The sequence below is a fragment of the Carlito syrichta genome, unplaced genomic scaffold (assembly GCF_000164805.1).
Source record: "Carlito syrichta isolate Samal-C Ts95f unplaced genomic scaffold, Tarsius_syrichta-2.0.1 Scaffold315126, whole genome shotgun sequence".
In the NCBI taxonomy this organism is placed as follows: domain Eukaryota; kingdom Metazoa; phylum Chordata; class Mammalia; order Primates; family Tarsiidae; genus Carlito; species Carlito syrichta.
Window position 1 is genome coordinate 37,220 of NW_007259222.1, and position 4,741 is coordinate 41,960.

Genomic DNA, 4,741 nt, shown 5'->3' on the forward strand with positions numbered 1-4,741 from the left:
CTAGAAGTGACCACACTGTGTGATTTTGACCACCCACCTCTGGAAACATGACTCAGCTGAGCCTGAAGGTTTTGGTTTTCTTTTCAGAGGATTCTCTTCTCATTGAAGAGCTGAGGTGTGGACTCCAGGCCTTGACAGTTGAAGTTAGGGGTCAATCCTATGCAGGAAAGTACACATTGGGGTAACAATGCTTCTAAAAGTATCCTATTCTGTCCCAACCCAGCAGAAAACCCCAGAGACTCAAGGCCTAGAACTAAATAAAGCATGATAGACTGAATGCCCGAGTTTTGGGGGCCTCTTCTCTGTGGATTCTTGCACATATTTTCACATGCTATAGCTACAATTGTGCAGGAGGCTCTCCCTAAATATCTGCTGCTGCGGTGTATGCAGGACAACAGTGTATGAAAGGGTTGGCCTTCGAGTGACAGCAACTCAGTGGGAGAGTATGGGGAGAAAGACCACCTCCGAGAAGTAGCTGGGGACATGGCTGGAGGACTCTTGCAGACCTGGCTCTACCTTTTTCAATCACACGACAAGAGCACAGAGAACCAGCAAGCAGTATAGAAGCAGATTAAGGATGGGGTGAGATGTTAAATGATTCTGGAGGCCAGACCTGGTATGCTCTGAGGAAAGTTACTCTCTAAGCTCAGATATGTCTATACAGGAGGGATGACAGTACTTGCCCCGCCGCCCTTGCTGGACTGTTTTGTCAGGAGCAAGTAAGGTAAAGCTTATCAAGGTGCTTTGAAATCTGTGAAGTTCTGCCTAAGACTCCTCCCTTCAGAAGCTCCCTAAATACGGCCAGGAACAGGAAGACCTGGGCCTCTCCTACCGCTTCCTTGCCCAGTCAAGCTGAGCCAATGCTCCAGCTGCTCTTGCAGGCAGTTATTGATGCAAATGACTCCTCCAGGCCCTGGCACAGTTTTTCACCAAGATGCTCCTCCAGCAGGTCAGCCCCTGCAGCCATCCCACCAGGATGTGGAGAAAGGTGGCAGATGGAGAATCCTGTTTGCTAAGGGGAGTGAGGCCCATTCAGTGGCCTCTCAGCAGGATCCCAAAACATCACTAGCCTCCTGCCAACTGCATCCTCTCATACAGGCACCCCTGAGAATGGTAGTTTGTTGAAAGAGTAAATGGGCTTTCATTTACTTGCTAAGGAAATTCCCTGGGCCTCCTACCACAAGGGGTCTTGTAAAGTGAAAGGGAGCTCCACATGTTTTAGGAAATTAACTTAAGGCTCTCAACAGGGCCTGTCTCACATCTGGAGAGGCCTGGTCACCTCCTGGGTGTGACTTTGAGGATGACAGGGAAGGTGTCACTCTACTTTTTTCCTAATGCTTCTTACAGATATATGACCAAGCATTCATTAGTAAGGGGCAAAGCCTCTTCACCCACCCATAGAGAGAGGCTTAAAGTAGCCCCAACCTTTTTGGCAACAGGGGCTGTTTTTGGGAAAGACAATTTTTCTATGGATGGGGGTGGTGGGGATTATCAGGCATTAGATCCTCATAAAGAGTGTGCAACCTAAATCCTGCACATGCACAGTCCACAATAGGGATCATGCTTCCATGAGAATCTAATGATGATGCTACTTTGACAGAAGATGGAGCTCCACACCTCTGCTGCTCACCTCCTGATGTGGGGGATGAGGGGGAGGGATACCTGACTTAAAGTGAAAGTATATGACCTTAAACTTACCTTATATGGTTAATAGCTGATACTGACCTTCCCCCAAATAACTTTTAATATGGTAGGAAGAAGGAGTAGCCTGCAAGGATTTGGGGATAAGAAGGTGAATTAGAGAGAGGGAAGGAACACCTCCAAAGAAAGAAAAAAAATGCAGAAAAGAGAAGTAGGAGGGATGCTAATGACCGGCTACAACAGCTGTACCACTTTGCTTTGGGCTCAGTCTTTTTCTGAAAATCACAATAGTCTTACTGTTGGCACTGAACTGCATCCTAGCATTCAAGTGCTTAGCTCCATCTCTCAGTGTGACTGGAGGATATATGCACAGGATATTTGTGGGGATGGGGGAGCTGTGTCCCTTTCTGTAGCAACTCCTGACTGTTGGAAGAAGTCCCTGTGACTGTCTATGCCTGGCATTCTGGGAGAATCTAAGAGAGTGGGCTGCCAAATAGTTCAGGGTGCAGGGAAGGAGAGAAGGGCATGAATGAGAGAGAACAAAGGGTGGATCCCTGACTTTCCCATATCCCTGCAGAGCACCGAGGCCCTGGGCAGGGAGAACAAAGCAATATACTTAGGAAGGATTGAACTCTGATGCAGCCCTTTCATGTTATACCCACTCTGTGAGTTTGGGACTAGAGGTGGAATGAGAAAAGCCCTGCCCAAGTATGAAGGGAGTAGATCTTGAATGAGGCCAACCCTCTCAGCTTTGTGCTTTACCTGTGGGTTTGGAATTAAGCTGGTAAACACAGGAGCCTGAGGATAGGTCCCCTGATACACTCCCTTTCTGGGGCCTCATCATGTCCCACTGATGACTGCTGCCCAGGTACCCAGGCTCCAGGATTCTGCCCTGTTCTATGGTGCCCCTCTGAGGAGAGTGGGACTGGCAGTGTTGAGGCAGTGGGGAGAGCTGGCTTTCACGTGACTGTTTGGCAATGTAGCTATGGAAGCAGAAGGGACAGTGTCGACACCTGGGCAGACAGAAACATGAGTTAGAAACAACGGAGTGTCAGAAGGGAAAGATTAGCAAAGGAGTGTATGGTTGCTAAGGATAGAGACCAAAAGGTAACATGTGGAATGTCAGCGATCCCAGTTCACTGTGGAATACCATCAGAGGAAGATTCACAACGTAGCGGTGATAACTTTCACCCTTCATATTTCCTAGAATGCGACACAAGGGATAGAAGATAGATACACATCTGAAAATCTCCAGGGTACACAAAGGAAAAAGCCAGGGGCCCACCCTGACTCCTACTATAATTCCTCATGTCAGAATCTGAGGGAGGTTCCCAAAGTGGGACTCACCCCCAAAGTCAGGTGTCAAAAGTGCAATGGGATATAGATAGGATAGAGCTTACTTGTGAACAGGAATATGTGTTTACCCATAAGCACTTGTCTTCATCAGAAACTAACCAGTCAGCCTTTCTATTTCTCCTTGAAACTTTTCAGAGGAAAATGGGGACATGAAATCCAGCTGGATGTGGTGGCCCCAATTCCTACAGACTGAAGAACTCTTTGCTATGGCTGGAGAAGGTTGTGTGTAAGGCAAGTGCTATTTGGATCCCATCCAACATGATTCAAGGAAAATGTCATTACTGCAAATTGTCATTACTTCTGTCTAAAGAATCATTGCACACTATTCCAAAGGGGGAGGCAAGACCTTTCATCTCATAGGCCGATACTTTCACAGACCCTATGAAATCATAGGCCTTTCCCTTGAGACCCATCATTTCTGCTTCTGTGTAAAAAGAAGCCCAGCATGGGGAAGATATGGAGAGAGGTGGTAGAGTCATATTTTAGGAGAAAATTCAGATACCCACTCTTTTTTTTTTTTGTGAGTTGGAGTCTCACTCTGTCACCCAGACTGGAGTGCAGTGGCTACTCCCCACCACCGTAGCCTCGACCTGCTGGGCTCTGGTGATCCTTCCACCTCAGCCTTCCAAGTAGCTGACATTACAGGCACGCACTACCACACCCGGCTAAGTTTTTGTTTAATTGTAGAGATGAGGCCTCACCAAGTTGCCCAGGCGGGTCTCGAACCTACGAGCTCAGGCAATCCACTCACCTCAGCCTCCCAAGACGCGGGATTACAGGCTGAGTCACCGAACCCTGCTCACCCACTCTTTTCTTATGAACAGGGGCAGCAGAACAGACCGGTAGCTCCCCCTAGCTAAACAGGAGTGAGGCTGTTGCTTCCTCTAACCAAGCCAAACTCCTCTGAGGGGTTAGTGCAATCAACATTTGCCAGTTTATTATGAAAATGGCACCTCTAAAAATATCAGGCAACATTGGCAGCATCTGTGGATACTCACAAACACTTAGGGATCACTCTTTAGGAACTTCATGTAGTAAGATCATTGCTGGAGAGATGAGATCTTAAAGAAAGAGATCTTCAGTCTTAAAGAATGAGGTCTATGAGACAGAGTCACTGAGGAAGAAAACTCTGCCATAATTTTTTCACTCTGCCCACTGTGGCTTGCCTTGTGTCAAACACATATGCTGGTTGAGGCCAGGGTGACAGAGGTAACTTTAGCGTGAGGAGCAAAGATCCTGATCCATGGGTACCTGTGCTTTTCACTTGGTTCCAGAGCCATGTTCAGCCTGCTACACACCAAGATGGAGCTGTAAGGCCTGGTTTCCGAGGTCTCCTCTCAGACTACATAAAGATGGTGCTACTCAGAAAGTGGAGGCTACCTGAGTGACTGGGTGAAAATTTCTTCTCATACTGTGTGTACTCGCTAGTTATGGCCATTAAACTAGCTGTCAACCCAACTCAGGGCAGAAAAACCTTGCAAAAACTCATCTGTGGTTAAACACACAGGAAAAGCAGGGAAGACATTTGGGGATGCAGAAGACTCTTAAAGACTCATTAGTTCACTTTTAGATCAGACTGCTTCTAGGTTACCAAGCCTAAAGAATTAATGTGCCAAGGAATTATATCAAAAGAGAACAGAATTTAGCTAAAAACAACAGTGAGGTATTCAATAAATAAGTGAATTCATCACATTCAGCATCTTCCTTTTTTGCATTCTGATTTGTCAAGTTGCAAATCACTCCC

General features: G+C 46.9%; 1 pseudogene; it reads right to left on the reverse strand.

The window, feature by feature from the left end:
• Window positions 1-847: 847 nt before the first annotated feature.
• On the reverse strand, window positions 848-4,435 carry LOC110594402 (annotated as a pseudogene).
• Window positions 4,436-4,741: the final 306 nt, after the last annotated feature.